Source organism: Corvus kubaryi, unplaced genomic scaffold, assembly GCF_017639235.1.
Source record: "Corvus kubaryi isolate FWS band 111438036 unplaced genomic scaffold, C.kubaryi_AGA036_p1.0 61889, whole genome shotgun sequence".
NCBI classification, from domain to species: domain Eukaryota; kingdom Metazoa; phylum Chordata; class Aves; order Passeriformes; family Corvidae; genus Corvus; species Corvus kubaryi.
Window position 1 is genome coordinate 6196 of NW_024581420.1, and position 11688 is coordinate 17883.

The 11688-nt window shown below is 56.8% G+C and overlaps 1 long non-coding RNA gene across 1 annotated transcript; it reads left to right on the forward strand.

Annotated features, from left to right (window-relative positions):
* The first annotated feature begins 6432 nt into the window (after window positions 1-6432).
* LOC121672399 lies at window positions 6433-9368 on the forward strand. The gene is made up of 2 exons (XR_006018849.1): window positions 6433-6828; window positions 8854-9368. It is a non-coding gene; the product is annotated as an uncharacterized LOC121672399 (long non-coding RNA).
* Window positions 9369-11688: the final 2320 nt, after the last annotated feature.

Consider the following 11688-nt stretch of genomic DNA (forward strand, 5'->3'; position numbering starts at 1 on the left):
TGGCTATTTGTGGGTTTTGCCCTGCTCTGCTGGCAGATGAAGGCAGCAAATTCTGTGGAAAGGGAAACCTGAGTTCCAGAAAGGTGTTTGGAGGCATGACACGTCTGACCCGCGGCACCTGGATCTGGCTGGGGCTGCCGAGGCCGTTTGTGTCAAAGAGCAGTTAGTAAAAGGGCTTGGATACTGGAATTACTTTTGGCGGGAGTTCTTTTCTCTGGCAGCAGGTGATGATCTTGTTAGGGAGCTGAAGAGGCCACGGGCTGCTCAGCAGAGCTCGCCCAGAGCATCCCACTGGCCTGGCCGAGCATCCCGGGGCGGCAGGAGCAGCGGGAGGGAGGCAAGGAGCAGAGGAGAGGGTGAGATTAAAGTGGAGACAGTGACAAGCCGATAACAAGGAACCCTTTCAGTAGTCGTAATCCTTGGCGTGCAAGGACAAACAGCACCGCTTTTGTTCTCAAACTCAGACTAACTTCTGCTTCGGGGGTAAAACTTGGAGCGACTCAGCATGGCCGCGTCTCCCGGAGGGAAAAGCATGGGTGGGTAAGGGGTGAAGGGCAAAGCACAAGGTGACCGTCACCCATCTATTCCTCCGACTTGCGTTGGGGTGGCTTGTCCTCTGCTGCAGCCTCCCCGGCCCGGCTGCCCACCCCCAGCACAGCTGGCAGCATTGTAGGCGCATTTGTTAGGGGGCACTTGGGAGAAAACAGCCTTCACCAAGAGGCCGAGTTTGTGCGGATGGACACACTGCCCTTCAGGAAAGTCTGCGAGAAGAGACTTCCCGTGGAGCGGGGACGTTTTTGTGATAGAGGTGTTACAGGGAGTGGTGGCAAAGGGGCAGGCTGCATACAATAAAAACGTAATGAATTCAAATATCACTTATTTTTGGCCAGGCAGCTTCCAGATCCAATTGCAGAGGATTGCTGTGCCATCCAGCAGTGCTGCAAATACTTTAATTAGCTTTCCTGGCCTGCTTGACAGGCTGGAATGAATGTGTCTGTACCTGTGCTCAGGAATTTGGAGTGTGGGCAAGGAGAGGAAAAGATGCTCCCCTCATGGTGAGAGGGAGAAGATTTTAAGATCCCGAAGGCAAATTAGGAGGAGGAGGAGGGTCAATTAACTAACAAAGTATCTCTGAAGGAAGCCAAGTGTGTCTGGTAATGCTGCCCACAGCCTCCCCCCGGTGCCACGCAGAGGGCGGCTGCGGCGTGGGCAGCCCAAGAGCTGAGCTGCGTTGGGCAGACAAGGAGTTCGCAGATTGCTCGCGGGCGAGGGGTTCCTGACATCCTCACCGAGGAGGGCAGCGGTGTCACGGCCCGTCCCCCTGGCCGGGAATTCCTGCTGGTGGCCCAGGAGATAGGCCGAGGTTCCCTACAGGCTGGTGCCAAGGGAGGAGAGAAGAATGTGGGCAGGCGAGGCGGGCTGGGCATGGCCGGGGCACGGGCAGCGTCCCTACAGGCTGGCAGACGTGGAGCCTCCCCTTGGCAGGGCTCCCTTGCTGGGGCCTCATCCGGGCGGGACAGCTGGCTTGGGGCAGCCCCAGTGATCTCCTCCGAGCCCACGGAGAGGGCCTGCGCTGCCCGAGCCGGCCGCGGGTGCAGAGCAAGGGTTGCTTGGCCTCTGTAAAATATTACCATTTGCTTTACTGGCCTCCTCAAGGGTGAGGCTGAAACACACAGTCCTGCAGAAAATAGAGAGGATCAGGCATGACCCCCATGTCCACACGATAATTTCTCGTCTTGGCTTATCTTGTAAGAATTATAAGATACTGAGTAGGAAATAAATCACGGTGTCAGGACCAAATGCCATTTTCTTGCATGGTGTGATTTGCAGCGTGGCAGTCAAACCGATAGATTTCATTCCCTCGCGTAGGGTTCTCCCCTTTAATTGAATTATACCCCAGCGAGCGAGTGGGATTCGTTCTCTGAGATACAAGGAAATTACCGTTTGATGGAACAATGCTTTACTCCTCGCTCACCTGCACAAACATCCTTCAGGAGAACTGTTACGCAGATAATCCTTGATTACAGGCTATTGTTGCTTTTGGTCTCCATTTGGTGCGGCAGCGCCCGCCCGGGGATCGTACCACGAGTGTAGCGAGCCTCTGACCTGTCCTCGGCAGGGTTTGCTGCCTGTTCCCTGAGAACCTTGAAGGGGTGTTCTGGTTCCGATCGATTAAAATTCTCCCCGCTGCAGGCGGACCGTGGACAGGCGGGTACATCAGTGCATCATCCCTGGGTGTGTCACAGCGTCTTCAGTCGCCCCTCAGGGGCGGGACGTGGCGGAATAATTAATGCTAGTGGCCCCCAGGAACCCGATTTCCTGCTGAACTATTAACTTGGGTAGTCAGAAGCGATGGAAAGATTTCTGCGCTCGCCTCTGTGTCGCTGCCGCAGCTGAGGCGGTGAGGGCTGCAGTGTCTGCGGTTCCAGATCTGGACTATTGGCTCCGGTCACCACAGCTACAGGCCTTTGAGGCGCACTCTTTGGATTTGGAGTGGTCAGTGATCTTTGCAATCAGAGCTTTTGCTTAGTTCCTGGTGCCCACACTTGTGAGGAAATGGAGAGCCTTGAGTGTGAACCCCAGCAGGCAAGGGAGAGAGGCCGATCCATACAGTCATGAATTTCCAGCTGGTTCCATGCTTTGGGAGGGGAAAGGCCGAGCCCCGAGCCTCGTGTTCCTGGGGCCGGCAACACCGAGATGCTTCTGCAGCAGCAGCCCCGTGTTGTCAGCTGATTTGTGGAGGAGATACATAATGCTCTTAAAATGACAGATTAATTACCTTGAATAGACTGGCCTTGACAAGCCCTGGAGGTTTTAAAGACACTTTCTCCCAGTTCTGAGCACGTGCCCAGCACTGCAGGTCCCCCTCTCTGGATGGGCGTGCTCAAGTGGGCTTCTAGTGGCGTTTGAAACACGAGCCGGTGACAAAATCTGTCTCAGTCTACAAGGTGGAGGGGTGGCAACTAATCAGAGCACAGTGATGCCGCTTCTAATTAATTTGCCAGCAGCAGCCGCTGCTGATGTCTGGCATTATTAGCAAGCTTGCTAGTGCTGTTTGTGGGAGTTGCAATAAACACGCGGAGCTTCTTTGGGAAAACCGTGCCACTGCCTCACCACCCTCAAGGGGAAGAATTTCTTCCTAATAGTGGAGCTTCTGAGCCCACGAGCTCCTTCCTGGAAGAAGATCTTGAATCCAAATCCCGGCTTTCCAGCTGTCGGGAAGTTCAGGGGAAATGTTCTTCCCTTTGAGGTCAATGGAGGGCACTGCTGACAGCAGTGGCCCAACAGATGTCTGGAGCTTTGCCGTGTCTGCCCTTGGCTGCCGGCAGGTTTGGGGGGGCAGAGGAGGCTGTGCTGGATCTGGGATACAGCAGGGGGAAGTCCTGGGGGCTTTGCTGTGGCTGGCCAGTGCCCCTGGGCCCCAGCCTGGCGCTGGGATCCCAGGCAGCGCCGTGTCCCTGCCCGTCGTCGGGAGCCGTGTGCCGGGCCTCGAGAGCCGCAACTTCCTGCATGGGAAAACCCGTGCTGGGCTTCCAGCCCGGGAACAGCCTTTGCAGAGACAGACTGGGCTTTGGCCGGGGCTGAGATGCGAATGGCTGCAGCCAGCCTTCCAAGTGAGGAAATTACGTTTTGAGGCTAGGGAGGGTTAGAGGAGCGGGCTCTTTGCAGCCGGTGTGCTCACGGAATCGGGCAAGCTTTCCTTTGTACCCCTTGCCTCGACTGAAGCTCGGGGGCTCGTCACCGCTCTCTCCTCCAGTGCCCCGTGGAGCTGATGGGGAGGGTGGCCCCTTGCAGGCCTGGTGTTTTCCCGCTGTGCAGCAGGCATGGAATTTGCAGTGGGCAGCCTTTTTTCAAATTTGTGTCTGAGGGATGAAAAGAGGATGAATTTTGGCTGGATGCACACGTCCTGCAATTAATCTTTCACACTAGCCTGAGATGAGCAAGAACTCAGCTGAAGGCAGGATGATTTTTAATCGCTGTTCGTGTTTTGCCTGGCTCCGAGGCCTTGGGGCGCTCCGATCCTGGGTGTGGGTGGGCAGAGGCAGCATTCCTAGAGCAGGGTCTGTTCGGTCTCCGGAGGAACGCAAATTGCTCTGCTGCCAATGTTTTTCCTGACCATCCAGTAACTTTGTAATTAGTGTGTTAGCTTGTTGCCAATTAACAAGCAAAACCGTCTTGGCTGCCAAAGGCTTTCCCACTCCCCGTGTATTCCCTTTTCTCTCCTGCCTTTCATCTCTCTGCAGCTGGTGGGGGGGTACCTCCGCTCCGGCCATCTGCCCCTTCACTCCAGGAATTGCTGCTGTTGGAGCTGTTGTGGCTCCTGGCCTCCTCCTGCATCAGAGCCAGCCCTCTCCGGCCTTGCCGTACCACTCCGTGAGTTTTCTTCCTCCTGGCATCTCTGATCCTGCTTTTCTTCGCTCTCGGCTGCTTGCCCGGCTCTTTGGGCTCGTCTCCCTCTGTTTCAGACCCCCAAATCCTGTTGCTCATCCCAGACTCTCCCCTCCAGCTCTGCTCTCCGGCTCTGTCACGGCACCGGCTCTCCCTGAGCGCATCTCGTCTGGCGGGCACCTGTTTATTCTCTCCGTGTGTGGGGTGCGTGTCTCTGGCAGGGTATCTGTATAAATTCCTGCTCGCCACCTCCATAAAACACCCGTTCGCAGCGGGGCTGGGTGGGGTGCCCCAGATGCACAAGAGGAAATGTTTCACATCTCGAGGAGCGCGCCGTCTGTGCCCCCCGGCAGCCCCTCCCGCCCGCCTATCAGATGTAGGGCTTAATGGGCTTAAGAACTAGAGCAGCTGCTTGGTGCAGAATTTATTGACTGGCTGTGCATAACGAGGGGAATTAAAATCCTAATTGGCTGAGCTGCTCCCCGTCACTTGGAGAATTTTTACTTTTCTCGGGGCTCGCTGTGCTTATCCAGGCGCCTGGGCTCTTCCCTCCCTCCCTCCTGCCCTGCTCAGGTCAATAGCCTGCCTAGGGAATCACAGAACCCTTTCAGCCGGAAAGGGCCCTTAAGGTCATCCAGTCCGTGTCCTTGGGATGGGGCCACCTTCTTCCCCGGTGCTCCCCAGTGCAGGGGGAGGCAGTGGTGACACAATGGTGCCCGGGCCCCGCTGGAGTTCGGCGCTTTGGCTCGGTGGCCTAGCGAGGGACACGAGCGAAGGGCCACTGTGTGCAGGTCACCTCTCGGAGCAGCGGGCATGGCCCTGGCAGCGGCACTGGGAGGTGCCCTCGCTGGGCACTGGGGCGTGCTCTGCCTCCCAGAATAGCCTTGGCCACCCAGTGCAGCTTTCGGAGGGGGTGTTTTCAGTGGATTTCTTGGTGTCACCCAGCGCCGTGCTAGCGAGGCTCTGTTGCGCGAAATGAGCTGTTGAGCGCGCCTCGTGCGGCTGTGGCCGCCAGACCCTCGTGCTGCATGTCCTGGGAGCCAGAGCCAGGCCTCTGCTCTGGGTTCTGCTGCAGCTCCCAGAGACCAGGAGAGGCTTTTCCTCCTGCATCCCTTGCTCTCAGAGAGCCTGAATGGGCACGGAAATGGCCTCACTTAAGGCTATGTCTCATTACTACATTAAGTCAACAACCACTTGAGTATCCAAGGATTTTGATCAAAGCTAGATATTGAAAGGGGGACAAAGAGTGGCAAACTTATTTGACTTCCACTTATTTCCAGAGCCTGTTGAGCACTCGGCTGTACTCCTCGCCGGCCTGAAGTGTGTTCCTGGGAGAGCAGCCGCCTGCTCTCTGCTCCTCCTCATGGTCGGGAGAGAGGCTCCAGGCTGAGGAGAGGGAGGGCAGCCGTCTCCCTGCCCGTGCCTCGTCTCTGGCACCCAGCGAGGGAGAGACGAGATGGCCCCATGTCCTGTCCCTGGGGACAAGGGACCCTGCGGTGTGGCTGTCCTGCAGGACACCCCGTGAGCTTGAAGGGATGCGCTGGTGGGACAGGTGCCGAAAGCTGCTGGGAGCTCGAGCGTGGATAGTCCGGAAAAAGGCAAACCCAGGTTCCTGGCCACTGCTCGGGGTTCAGTCGGGTCTCTTTGATTCCCTTTTCTCAGAGTGAGGAAAGGCAGCAGCTGCCTGGCCTCTCCCACCTACCTGCGGCATCCTCTGGGTGTGAGAGGGGTAAGGAGGTCGGAGTGGTTCCCAGCACGAGCCTCAAACTGGGCCCAGTGTGGGCTCCTTGGGGACCCGCTTCAGGTGGGGGTTGCCACCGAAAGAGCTTCGAGGTTTCTGGGCATCCGTGGTGCTGTGCCGGGTTCCCCGTTTTTAACATGGACCCTCTTGCTGCCTCTGCCAGCCTTGCCGAGGCTGCACTCCTGCAGGGTGTCGGTGCAGCAGCACAAAGCCTTTGGGATTTTTTTTTATAGAAGTTGATCGGGATTTTGGATTCTGGTGGAGGCAGGACCGCGGGGTTTTGCTGCGGAGCGTGTCGCGGTCAGCCCCGTCTCCTCAGCGCTCCGTACCTAAGGACGCTGTAGTAAAAATAAAAGTAATCTACAGTAAATGTGTCCCGGGTCCTCACTGAACGATAAAAGCCCCTCAGTGCAGTGAAAATAAACTGTTAGCAAGTCTCGGTAGCGTCCACAAAGAGGGTACTATCTCTTGGATCAATATTAAGTCCCCTCCAACAATTCTCGGTGTTACTTGCAGAGGGCTAGAGAACAGCAAGAGCAGCAGCAGCTTTCATGTGTTTGGAGTTTTTTTGTTTTTCTTTTTCCCCTTGCAGGCATGTCTGGGGTCTGGGCATCACTGTCACTCTGGGCTGAATTAGACCTGTCTGCACATTCACCCTCCTGTCACAGAAGAAGCGAAGGATGCAGCAAGGCTCAGAGGTAGCGCTGCTTCGCATTAAACCCCGCTTTTGTTGCCATCCTGCAAACCCTTTGGAAACAGGAAGGCAGAAACCTGTTGTCACCGTGGCCGAGAGGCCTTCGGAACCCAGAGAAGGCCTGCGTTTAACGGGGGAAGTCATGGTGAAGGCAGAGTGCAGCATGGGAATTTGCATTCAAGAGGGAGGAAAATGAGGGATTTGGGCAGAGAATAACTGATAGGTGCTGTGAATTCATTAAAAATGGGCCATAAAAGATACATTACAAGGTTCTGGTGACAGACCAACAAAGCTTTTTCTTCCCCTCCATTGTTTCTACTGTCACAGGGTCCTCACAATAGCGGATAGTTTAGCCTTGTACTCCACGGTTCGTTATCTATTCTTCTATTTATTAATGCATTCTTGGGTCTTAGTGATGTGATAAACCATCCGTGCTTTTCTTTATGGTTTAATAGGATTCTTCTGAAACCCCCTCCGTGTTTACATAACCTTGCAATTCACAGTTATCTATCATTTATTTCCTACTTTGTGCACTCTCGATAAAGCCGCGGCAGCGAGGGGCGTTGATGCCCCAGCTGTGGGGCATCATCGCCCGTTCGGGGCCTCGGAACAAAGCCTTCCCTCAAAGACCGGGTCTTTTCCAGAGGGAATCCAGGCTCGGTGTCCTCCGTCCCTTGACAAGGAGGCAGTCGAGGCTGGTGAGGGTCTCCAGGCAAAGGGACGGGGCAGGGAGGGGGGCGGTGGGGGTCCCGTGAGCCCCCCGTGCCTGTGGAGGGGCTGAGCCTGACTTCAGCGGGAAATAAACAATTCAGTGCTTTCTCTGGGAATCTCCAGAGCTGCTTTCCAGGAGCCTGGCTGCTGGGATGATTTGCTGCCCAGCGGGGCTGGAGCTGGGGTGGAAACGTCTTTTTGGGCGTGGGGGTGGCATCCAGAAGTTTTTTTTGTGGGAACACCCTTTGGAGAACGGAGCACCAGCGTCACTGCGGGGCCGCTCCACGTCGGGGGCGGAAAATCGAAACGTGTCTTCTAAATAGGACACCAAACCTTTATTAACCGTACCGGGAAAGGGATGCGAGACCTCATTTATGATTTCATTCATAATCCCTTCAAAATGAGTTGGTACCAGTATGTGATAAGTGGATTATGTGTTAGGCCCAAGTAAAGCCAGACACAATTAGTGCTTTAATAAACCGGTTGTATGCATTACTAACAACTAAGTCATAAGGGAATTGGTGTATTTACAAACCCTAATTAGTAGTTTGTTACTGTGATACCAAATTTAAACAAATCTGTAGCATCGCTGACCATCTGGGTTAGAAATCTCTGTTTTGAATTTAATTAGGAAATAGTTGTGACAGAAAATTGGTCCTTATGAGTTAGCTAACGATCAGCACTGCCTTAATTGAAATGAAGAACTGGCTGACGGGTTTGTGAGATGTTTAGATACAAGCAGAGACAATCAAAAAATATTCTCTCACTTAGGGCTTTGTAAGCTGCGGTGATTGATTAAAGAGCGTCCCCCTGATATTTTAGCAGCTAAAACGCAAACGACCCGGCCGATGAGGGCGCACGACAAAAGCCTGGCAATTAGAGCTGTGCCTTTCTGGGGTTGCTTTTAAGAACGCTTCTGCGGGAGCTGCCCCGGGCCGAGCGCTGTGGATGCTCCGGGGGCGCCGCCTGTGCCTTCACCTTCCTCTGCCCGCCGCGTCCTCAGGAAGGGCATCCCCCCTCCCCTTCCCTCCCGGAGCGGGAGCCCGGCTGCCGCCCTGGTGGTGCGCTCCCGGGGCACAGCCAGCCCAGTCCCGGCACCCGGTGCTGTGGTGGAGTCCAAAACCTGGGGCTGTGCCCCGTGCCGAGCAGGCTGCGGGTGTTCAGTGGCTGATCCAGGGCGGGGGGTGCCATCCGGATCGTTTTCTGGAAGCACGCTCGGGGCAGAAGGGAGCGTCCCGGCCTTGCCACCAAAATGCAGACGGGCCCTTTAGGACGCGGGCTGCAGCTCTCAATTAATTTGCACTTCCTGCCTTTATAGCTCTCCGCAGGACTTGGGATGCGAGGACTCCTGGCAGGGTTTCCAGACGAAAGGAGACGCGCGCTGGCGATAACAGCCACGCCGGTCCTGCTGTTGGAGCAGGACCGGGCACCGAGGAACTCTTTCTGTTTTGGACCAGACAGTGAAGTTTCTGCAGGGGCTTTAAATCACTTAACGTTGAAAGGAATTCCCCGACGGCTTCATCAGTCACTGTGTAAGACTGTTAGAGATCTCCACCAGCTAATAAATTTGATTTGGGGTTTGTTTTGCTGGCATTTGCACAAACCCTCTGAGAACTATAGTCACTGTATTCCCATACAGTATCTGAATTCCGAATTGAAATGCCCGCTCCCCTGTCCTCTGGGAGGCGAGATAAACCTTTGCCATAGAATATGAATGTCGGTTGTTTTTCTTTGTAAGCCGGTGCATTATTATTTGAGGAGATATAGTGTTTGACAAAACCATTTATTTTGTTTCAAATGTTTTATCGAGTAATAAAACTCGTTCGCACTGCTGCCACACGTGGGGATTTGTGCCGGCTCGGGATGTGAGGGAGGCGAGCGAAGGGCTCGGGCCCCAGCCCGGCCGTGTGTCCCTCGGTGCTGCTGGCCCCCGTCCCGCTCCGCAGGGCCGTGCCTGGGGAGCTGTGCGGGCTGGGGGTGCAGGGGCGAGGCTGAGCCCCCCAGCCCTCCCTGCCTCACCCACGAGGGCACTGCAGGCTCAGGCGGCCGCACCCGAAAAACAAAGGCGATTTTGTTTCCTCCGGGCCGAGTTATTTTTTTCCAACCCAGCACTCACAAGTTTATTGTGAATGACCCCTTTTCGCAGATGTTCCCTTTCTGAATGGGGCGGCAGCAGTGTTTCAATCTAGAAAAATGCCCCGTGAGCAGAGCCAAGGGCAGCTGAAGGAGGGTGTCAGCCGGGCTGCGGCCGCCCGGCCGGGAGCGCCTGTCCGTGGGCTCGGGCCCGGGGCTCGCCAGCAGGGCCAGGCCTGCAGAGCGTGGCCGGGCTCTCTGAATGCGAACTCGCTCCTCTGCCTCCCCTGCCCCTGGGCTGCGGTTCGGCAAGGCTCGCTTCAAACCCCGCTGGGTTTTGCTCTTTCCTCCGGCTCCCTCTCCCACCCTGGCATCTCTCCGCTGTGCGATGGGGCCGAGGGGAATTCTATTCCAGCCTGAGGCTGCCCAGGCCTGGGGACACAATGCCCTCAGAGATGTCCGGAGCAGCCTGTGTGGGAAGGGGCTTGCCCGAGGGGAAGCCAGCAAACCCTGGATTTCGATTTTTGCAGCGCTCTGCTGCTTTATGTTCTCTGTTTCACAAAAAGATGTTTGCTTGAAGGACTCATGGCAAGTGGGGAGGTTTGAGCTCCCTTGTTGTAACACGGGCCGAAGAGTCCTTTCCGTGGGTGTCCGTGCAGGCGTGCTGCCATGCCTGCGCCTCGGTGCCAGTGCTGCTCTCGCAGCCCTGTCCCCGGAGCGGTGACAAGCCCCCGGCACGGGCTGGCAGGCTCCCGGGGCCGCCGGGGCCACCTCGTCCTTCACCCACCAGCGGCTCAGGAGTGACACTGATGGTCCGCAGCAGGAGCTCTCCCGCCCGCCCCCCGCGGGCAGGATGACAGCTGCCACCAAGCTTCCTGAGGGGGGATAGGGTTTAATGCCCTGGAAAATCCGGGACCCTGTGGAGCGTGCAGAGGACTGGCAAACGGGGCGCGCTGGCAGGCGCGTGTCACCCGCAAGGTGCGTGCGGAGCGCCCGCTGCAGAGAGCAGCACGAGGCACCGGCATCTCCCCCAGGCCTGGGGCTCAGCCCCCGGATGATGGGACGTGTCCTTGGCCTGCAGGGTCCCTCGTGCCATTTTGCTTTGGGGAGCTGAATCTGCGTACCCCGGGTAACGCAGGTTATTCTTCTACGGCGCCGGGGCCCAAACACGTTGCTCAAACAGTTCCAGCGTTTGTCGCGTGCGTTCAGCATGGCTTTCAGCTCGCCCCTGAACCAGCCAGCGGCTGCTCCAGCTCGGTTCCAGCTGGCCGGGCAGGAGCAGGCTGTGCAGGGACTGCCCTGGGCACCGGTCATCTTTCTGGGGAGGTTTAAAATCGTTTCCTTGGAGGTGGGTGCCTCGGCCCACGTGCTTCGCCTCCATATCCATCTGCCTGTCGAGGATGGCCACGGGCACGTGCTGTCACCCGTGGCCACCGCCAGGGCCGTCACGGCGGGTGTGGGGACCCGCGACTCGCCTGGGAGATGGATGGAGGCATCACTTTCCCACAGCTTGTCATTAGTCCTCGCTCTGGAAGGGCTTAGCAATTCCTACCCGGTAAATTATGCGCCATTCCTCAAAAAAGTGGATGAAATAAATGGGGCTAGAGCATGTCTTTTTTTGCCCTGAGCTTCAGCGTATTGATTTGGACGTATTTCCAGGCCAGGAGTAATCAATCCTTGGGCAGAATAAAATAATTTCAGGCAAACTCTTCGAGCGCCTCGTCATTAATTCGCCTTTTGCCGGCGCTCGCTGGGGGCCGGGCAGGATGCGCTCAGCATGCTCCGGAGCGGTGCCCTGGGGGACCTCCTGGGGATGCTGGGAGGGAGGGCGGGGGCCGCCGGGGCGATGGATGCGCTGTGTTTGCTCATCTTTACCGAGTCACTTATTACTGCTAATTGGGAGGGACAGTTCAAACGGGCACGGAGGAGCAGTTGTCGTGGCAGCGTGACTTGGTTCCCAAGGAGAGGCCGGAGGACGGCGCTGCCCAGCCCCGGCCCCGCGCCCGGCCGCATCCTGCCTTGGTGGGGACCCCCTCCGGAGCCGGCGGGCCGAGCGCTCCGGGCGGGACGGGGCGGCTCA